The 8,916-nt window shown below is 48.2% G+C and overlaps 1 long non-coding RNA gene across 1 annotated transcript; it reads right to left on the reverse strand.

The window, feature by feature from the left end:
- Nucleotides 1-220: 220 nt before the first annotated feature.
- On the reverse strand, nt 221-7,163 carry LOC111091774. The gene is made up of 4 exons (XR_005376098.1): nt 7,035-7,163; nt 1,622-1,763; nt 971-1,128; nt 221-523 (listed from the first exon to the last, which is right to left on the reverse strand). It is a non-coding gene; the product is annotated as an uncharacterized LOC111091774 (long non-coding RNA).
- Between the last annotated feature and the right edge of the window lie 1,753 nt (nt 7,164-8,916).

The raw sequence follows: 8,916 nt of genomic DNA on the forward strand, positions 1-8,916 counted from the left end.
GAGGGCTGAGATAGTACACATAGTCTACAGGAGGGTAAAGTACGCCTACATGTATGTGCTGGTGCGTGCCTGTACATGGCAGGTACATATGTGTACATGTGCCTCTACACATATGTCTGTGATAAGTAAAGTTGTGGAAAGTGCTGTGCTTGATACAAGAGAAAAAGCAGGCACCAAAGATTTAAGGGAAAATGGAGAAACTTTTAATGAAAATCTTGTATCCATCCTTCCTTTCTTCATGTGTTTTGCTGCCATTGCTTGATGGTTGCCAGCTGAACGCAGGCTCTGGTGGGGCTCAGCTGAAGGGCTCTTAGAGCAGGTGCACTCTCAGTTCTCATCCATGACTTAAATTATACAGTTTTGTGGTTTGAGTTCTTTCTAAAAGGTGTCCACAGTCCACCTATGGGCAAAGATGTCTTCCTTCCTGCAAAGCCAAGAACTAATCATTTCCTCAGTGGCTCCAGCGAACGATGCACACATATGTAGATACTCAATAACTGACCAAGAGCCAGTCACCAGTAATCTGAGGAGAGGAAACAAAGAGTCACTTCAAGTGGAAATTTGTAAATTAAAGATTCCACCTCTCCAAGTGCCCCGAAGGTGCTACTTCAGCATCTAACTAAAAACTCTGGTTCTAACGTCCTGTTTGACATGTCCTAGAGTTCAGGCCAATGTTGGGCTCCTGTCACAGGTCGAACAATTGCTATGAGCAATTCCTGCTTTCACATGATCATGTTTCACCTACTTATAAATGTGTTTGTGAGGAACGTTTTAAACTCTACGGTGGTTAGTGATTCAAAGTTGCACGAACAATATTTTTAGTGTATAGTTTTCCGATGTGGACACGAAAAATTCATTTCTTTCAGTTCGTACAAGCTGCATCCACTGTCCTGTTTCTCAAATAGTTCATCGCACCTTCCCACCACCAACAACAATAGAGAAAACAAACAATGCAACACTCTCTTATTACCTCAGAAGTAGTTTTCTTCTGGAAAATGGGGATCTGGGGAGGTGAACTGTGCCAAGTTTTTGGAGAGCCGCTGTTCAAGGGCTACAGCCAGGGTTCCCAGCTCTAATTCTACTTCAAAACTTCATGAGGACATTGCTGTGTTCTTGAATTCCATGGTTCTGTGGCAATGCACAGGAGGATATGCCACAGTGAGGAGTGGTTCTATCACTGGAACTCACTGCCCTCCCAAATTCCTACCACATGCCTGTGTGTAAGGCTTGCCCAGGTGCCCAGCCACACAAGGTGATGTCCTCTGGCCGTGCTGGCACACCTACTGCGTGTTCTCTTGCTTTGCCAAATGCAGCAAGCCACATTTGCAGGCTCTGCGGTTAACAGAGCAATGACCCCCTAAAGATGTCCACGTGCTAGTCCCAGGGACCCCTGAATATATTCCCTTACCTACCAAAGGACCACCAAGGTTTAAAAATGGAATTAAGGTGGCTCATCGGTTGACCTTAGAATAGAGAGGTTATCCTGGCCTATCCTGCATGGATCCATGATAAAGCCATACGGTCTTTAAAAGTGGAAGTGGGAGATGGGAGAGGCAGCTGTGACTACAGAGACAGAGTCAGCGTGGAGAGTGTCAAAGGAACCCGACCAGCCCTTGCTCACATGGAAGACAAAGGGAATGGGTCACGGCCAAGGAAGATGGCAGCCTCTGGACGCTGGAACAAGCAAGGACACCAATTCCCCACTGAAGCCTGGAGGAGGAGGCAGCCCAGCTGACAACTTGATTTCCATTCAGACTTCAAACCTAAAGAGCCATAAGATGACAAACATGCATTTGTTCAAGCCCCTGACTTGGCACCGATCTCTTACAGCAGCAATAGGAACCTAATGCCAGCCAGCCTTATCCCTGGGGAATATGTTTTCTTGAGATCCTAGGGAGACACAGAGCTTGAAAGATAGGGAGGAAGACGCAGTGAAAGACCAAACAGTTTTATCAGCTGATAAATTTAAAAATTTATCTAATTTTTAAATAAAGAAAATTTGCGAGATGTCTGGGTGGCTCAGTGGTTGAGCGTCTGCCTTCAGCCTGGGGTGTAATCCCGGGGTCCGGGGATCGAGTCCCGCATCGGGCTCCCTGCATGGAGCCTGCTTCTCTCTCTGCCTGTGTCTCTCTCTTTCTGTGTGTCTCTCATGAATAAGTAAATAAAATATTTAATTAATTAATTAATTAAAATTTGCAGCAAATCAATTCCTCTTCTTTCTATTTTCTCCCTGGCTAGCAAAGGTCATCTGTGCGTGCATGTGTTCATGTATTCACTCAATTAGCTAGCATTCATTTACAGTGTTTTATGTACACTAGGCTAGAATCAAAGGAAATTTTTAAAAACGAAACAAAAAATTTTTTCTTAATTTTCACCCATCCTCAAGAAGTTGATAATATAATAGCAGAGGGAAACGTGACATCTATGGTGAGTGTGCAACACGGCATGTGCAACATGACATGATTGTTGAGTGTTGCAGCAGGATGTTATTGTTGAATATGCAACATGACCTGCTTGTTGAGCATTGCAGTAAGACATAATTGGTGAGTGTTGTAGCACAACCTGACTGGTAAATGTTGCAGCAGGACGTGACTGGTGAGTGTTGCCGTAGGACATTATCACTGAATATGCAATATGATGTGATTAGTGAGTGTTGCAGCAGGACGTGATTGGTGAGTTTTGCAGCACCATGTGATTGGTGAGTGCTGCAGTAGGACATTATTACTGAATATGCTACATGATGTGATTGGTGAGTGTTGCAGCAGGACGTGATTGGTGCTCTCAGGGAGGTGAACAAAGGTGCAGTCGGTGTTGTGCTGAGAAAGAGCCCAACAACTTAGAAGGCTGGGGGGGGAATGGGTGCTGCAGAGACAGGATGTGTGTTCAGACTGGCAGACGAGCAACAGTCTCCAGGTGGATGGAGAGGATGACAAGAAGAAAAGCACAGAGGCATGAGAGGCCAAGCTGGGTGCCTCTGGGTCCAGCAGTGTCTGGAATGTTTGGGGCTCTTGTAGGAAAGTTCCTATAAAGTGTCTAACATGTTTTCCAGGTGAAGAAAGGAAAGAATTTAAAGAGAGAAAATGCTTTTTGTGTTTGAGCCCAAGTAAAAGGCCATTTTTATGAGAACTACCTGATTCAAAAAATAAATCTTGCTGAGGACAGGCACCTGAATGGCTTAGTTAGTTCAGCTTCCAACTCTTGGTTTCGGCTCAGGTCATGATCTCAGGGTCCTGGGATCAACCCCATGTCTTTGGGCACCCCGTTCATGGGGGAGCCTGCTTAAGGCTCTCTCTCACATACCCTACCCCCACTTTCTCTCTCTCAAATAAATAAATAAGTCTTTTAAAAATTTTTTGCTGAAGTGACAACTCCACCTAGGGCCATTGCTACAGGAGTTCAGGATTCCAAAAACACCACTGACTGCCTCCACCCAGCACGTGTTCATGAAGGAATTCAGCTTAAACGGAATATGAAGAAAACCATCACAGCTGGGCAATCCATGGTGAGCTTGAGAAAGAAGGGGAAGGTCATCCCTGCCCTGTCACCCCTATGGACAAGCAAGAGGGGAAAGGGAGCCTCCAGGAGCCAACACTTGTGAATGCTTCTCACTTGGATACCTCTCTGGTCCCCACTTGCCTGAACGTCAAGGAAAAATGAGGCATTCCTCAAGGTAGGATAAAGTAGGATGTGAAAAAATCCAACAGCTGGTCATATTCTAAGGTCAACCGTTCTTCCACCACGTTTCATCCGAACACATTCTGTGCTGCCCCCCACAGACACCCAGTGAGCCCGGATGTCCCACGGACGTGCGTGAGGAGCTGGCTTCCCCACTGCCCTGCAGTGTGGGTAAGCCTGAGCAGTCCCTCCAGGGTCTGCATGGCGGGGCTGCAAGGGTGGCCCACTGCGTGGGCGGCAGGTGTCAATGACAACAGAGATGGCCCTTGCTGGGCACCTTCCCTGTGCTGGCTGCAAGCCATTGACTGCCTCCTGCCCTAGATGAGGTCATTACCCTAAAGTGGTCAAGTACATTATTTGTTTACAAATCTAAGTAGATTAAAGGCAGTGGTGGATTCCCAAACACTTTACTAACTGCCTCTCCAAAAAAAAAAAAAAAAAAAAATTGTTGCGAAGTCGTGATTATGCAGCATGGCCAATTTCCACACTGTAAACCAGTCTGCCGCTGATATCAAGCCTTCGCAAGCTGGTGGGAGCTGGCCCCACCACATCCTTGCCTAAGGATTCAAAGATGAGAAATGCAACCATGGAAGTTTCAGGAGAAAACAGAGGGGAGTCCTCCATCATCTTGTGACAGAGAAGAACTATCAACGTAATGACTGAATATACTGAAGCCATTTTTAAAAGATGAAAAAATTGAATCCAAGTCAAAAATTCCATTTTTACAAATTACATTTAAATTAAAATTACATTCAAAATTTTAAAACCATGAGAAAAAAAAAAACAAAGTTAAACTAATAAAAAATATTTGCAGTTTTATTATGGAACTTCTCAAAATCACTTTCATAGAACCAACAACCTAATAGAAAGTTGCAAAATGATGTGAACCATAGTTTCAAGAAAAAAAGTAAAGTCAAAGAATCCTTTATTATATTAAATGATGCTCAACCTCACTCACCATAAGAGAAACAAAAATAGGTATTTTTGACCTACAGGCATTTACGTAAAATAATATACACTGTGTTTTGAAGGCTGAGAAGTCATCTGTGTGCACTGCTGGTGGGATGTAGGCTGGACCCCTCATGGAGGGAACATCTGTCAGAACATCTATCAGGGGCATCTGGGTGGCTCAGTAGGTGAGGCATCTGCCTTCGGCTCAGGTCATGATCCCGGGCTCCTGGGACGGAGTCCCACATCGAGCTCCCGGCTCAGTGGAATCTGCTTCTCCCCTTCTCCCCCTGCTTGTGCTCTCTCTCTCTCTCTCTCTCTCTCTCTCTCATATAAACAAATAAAATATTTTTTAAAATGAAAGGATAAGGAGCTCTCTGTTTGGTGGTATTTTAAAATCTCCAAAGTAGATCAAATTCATAATTTTTAAAAAGCAACATACAGAAGTGAGCATATTATACAAACTTTTATCTAAAAGAACAAGATGGGGAAATTAAAATGTATATTTTCAATTTTCTGTTTTGTGCACTGATAGGTGTTTTTGGGGTGGCGTGGGGGACGTATGAGCAGGGAATAGTGCAAGAGAGATTTCTCGATGTTTCTCTTTATAGATATTTGTAGACAAAGCGAATATGTTACTTATTCATAAATACACATTAAATATTTTTAATAACTAGCTAAATAAGTTTCTCTGGACTCTGCTGTAAGCGCTCCCGACCTGGTATGCAGCCACCCTGTCACATGCAACGTCTGTGAAGATAGAAATAACACTTTGTAGCTAAGAGCCGATTCCTTCCTGTTCATTCCCTGAAGATACTAAAATAGCAGAGGAAGTATTGATCGACCAGGCAGTGTCTGTGGAGCACAGGTTACATATGGGGCCTGGGGCTGGGCAGTTTGCACATCACATACTCCAGGGTTTTATTATGCTGCAAACCCATTTCAGGGAGGAATCTCCTGAGGTGTAGAAAGGCGGAGACCACGACTCAAGTTCACACACTTGGTCAGGGCAGAGCAGGTGCTCAGATCCAACTCCAGGTCTCTGCCAGGCCAAGGTGTCCAGGGGCTGCCACGCTGCCGGGATGCCCCCACCTTCCCCAGGGCACATGGTCGACCCCAGGGACCCCAGCCCTCATGGCTGTGAGACCTATCACGGTAGGAGCAGCGTGTGTTTTGAGGAGACGCTGGGGTTTGGAGATCCAGAAGCAGGCATCCACTCCACTCAGCTTCTCTGGCAGACTCCGGGTGACCATGTGTGAGGCTGTGTCCACGCGTAAAGCCATCCGACTCGGGCAGGTCGTCCCAGGATGCTGCTGCCTGATCGCGCTCCTGGGAAACAGGTCCCGTCTTTCCACACGCTGTGCGCACCTTCAGCCTCTCAGGTCTTCCTTCTGCACGGCCACCTCTGTCCCGGACCCCGGCTGGCTCCAGTGAGGAGGGAGGGCAGGCTTCTGCGGGGGCAGGGGCAGCCACGCCTCCTTCTCGGTCCCCACAGCCTCACGCAGAGTTGAGTGTGGACTCAGGGGCACACTCAACTGTTCCTGATGAACAGAAGTCCTAAGATGCTCCCCAAACCCGTGTTGCTTTCTAGCTACAGCTCCCGTAATATTTGATTTACATGGGACGGAGGTGACTATTGGTGAAATCCAGCAAGAACATTCTGTATTGAAGCAAACACAGTGTATCAGCACCTAGAGTTTGGCCTAGTAGCCTGGCCTGCCAAGGACTGCTGTGACTGCCTCGTGGCCGTGAGCACAGGGTGTGCCCGACCCATGTGTGCACGTGGCTGCAGGTCGGCCACCTGCCAAGGCCCACGCACCACATGTGACCCTGTCCTGTCGCTAAACCACATCTACAGGGAGGGCAGGAGCACCAAGCGTGCCCTCGTGCCCATGCGCTTCACAGATCCCTTCATGAACAGCTTCTCTGTTGCTTATAAAGTCCGTTGTGCCTTGACCCAGGATTTCACCCCTAGATATTTACCCAAGAGAAAAGAAACAATCTCCTCAAGGCTACACAAATCCTTACAGCAGCTTTTTTTTTCTAATTTTTTTTTATTTATTTATGATAGTCACACAGAGAGAGAGAGAGAGAGAGGCAGAGACACAGGCAGAGGGAGAAGCAGGCTCCACGCACCGGGAGCCCGACGTGGGATTCGATCCCGGGTCTCCAGGATCGCGCCCTGGGCCAAAGGCAGGAGCCAAACCACTGCGCCACCCAGGGATCCCTTACAGCAGCTTTAATTAGAATGGCCGCAAGCTGGAAACCGCCCAAGTGTCCACCATCGGGAGGATGGATGAAGACGAAGTGACTCGCCATTAGGCACAGCAAGGAGCCCAACCACTGACACGCCTAGTGGCATGGGGGGCTCCAAAACGCACGCAGAACAGAAGACAAGACAGCAAGAGTACCTCCTCGACGAAGTTCCAGAACTCGTATGTAGTGGGGAATCAGGCGGCAGGGGTGGGCGAGTGGGAGCGGCTGGAACCCACCGGGAAGGGGACCGAGGGGACCCTCTGAGTGATGGAATGTTCCATATTGTGATGTGATTGGAGATACACTGACGTCTGCACTCATTCAAACTCAATACGTAATGTCTGCAAAATATGCCTCAAGACGTTTGTTTATCATTTTGTGATTGTTTCCCTCACAACCTGGAAACATGGTATCTTTCGACAATCAGAAAACAACGCAAAACCAAGAAATCAGAACGATGGCAAACAGCCCAAGTACCGGTTCTGCTCGAGACACAAGCTGTGTGATATCAGAGAGATGCACGACCTGTCTGAGGCCACTGTTTCCTCTGCCCGATGGGACAACAGCCTACCCAGCAGGGTCGGTGTGTTCTGTAAACCTTGTGTTGGAGTCCTGGGGCTGATGTAACAGTGCAACACGAACCAGGGGCCTTAAGACAACAGGCATGTTTTCTCCCATGGTTTTGGAGCAAGTAGTCAGCAAGCCAGGTGTCTGGGGGCAGCTGTCCTCTGACGTTCCAGGCAGGATCCTTCCCGCCCCTGGTGTTGATCCTCGATCCTTCAGGCTCCGTGCCTGGCAGCAGCACGGCTCCAATCTCCACCTGCATCGTCACATGGCATTCTCCACATGCCCTGTCTTCACACAGTGTGTCAACCCCAGACATGTCGGATTCGGGCCACCCTCCCGCAACATGACCTCGTCTTATCTAATTACATCTGCAACAACCTTATCGCCGAAGAAGATCGCATCCACAGGCAACCAGATCGAGGATGTAAATGTCTCCTTGGGAGACACGATTGAATCCCTAACAGAACATAATAGGGGGGCTAGCAGTTTTGTGTTGTCTGATTCAGATAAGAACCTGTGGGACTGAGTCATTAAATTACCCTTGGACTAATCTCTAATGCTAACTTCAAAAAACATATAAACCAGGAGAGGAATCTGACAAGAAGCCTTCGAGCGTGCACTTGGCAGGACAAGGGTTTGGACTTTCCCCACAGAAGCGGAAAGTCACTGAACTGTAAGCTGGATGGAATTACCCGTGGAGAGCAGAGCCCAGGTGAGGCTAAGTCCAGCGGGTTCCAGGAAGCCTGGGTCTCCCCACCGCCACCATGGGATGGCCCAGCAGGGCATGCTTCCAGGGGCTGTCCTGACTCCTGGGAGATGACATTTTCTAAGAAAACTGAAAGGCCGGGGGAAACCGGACTGGTCACAAAGACTCTGCAGGGAAGCTGGCCTCCCACACCCACGCTGGCCTATCCCGTGGGCTCATGGCTGGGTCTCAGAAAAAAATGAAAAGTGTGAGTAGAAACTGCAAGACCTCTTCCAGGAAAGAATTTGTAAAGCCAGGGCACGATTCACACTACTTGGGGGCCCCCGTAAGGGAACACTTGGCTCCAGGAGGCCTCGCGGACTTTGCATGGATCCCAGCTATGTCAACTCTCCAACAGAGGGCTGATGACTTCAGGTCTGCAGTGTTTCTCGGCATCCCCAGATTCCCCTCAGTGAACAGCTACTGGCAAAACCCATAACCACGCAATCCCACTTCTGGGAAAGCACCTGCCAACACGGGAGAGAAGGGGGCACGCTTCCTACTGCCAGATGTGGCCTGCAATTTCAGACAGTTGGAACCTCAGTCCCACAGGCCATCCTGGAGTCCTCAGTCCCTCTCTCTGTGGGCAGAACAGTTACCAACTGTACAGCTGGTTTCTGCAGGACCGGGGGCATCCTATGCCAGCACTGTGCCTCCCCCAGCCTGTTGTCAGGAGTCTCGGGATGGAAACACCCTTCCTGTCTACGAAGGGAGCGCCTCACTTC

This window comes from Canis lupus, chromosome 22 (genome assembly GCF_011100685.1).
Source record: "Canis lupus familiaris isolate Mischka breed German Shepherd chromosome 22, alternate assembly UU_Cfam_GSD_1.0, whole genome shotgun sequence".
NCBI classification, from domain to species: domain Eukaryota; kingdom Metazoa; phylum Chordata; class Mammalia; order Carnivora; family Canidae; genus Canis; species Canis lupus.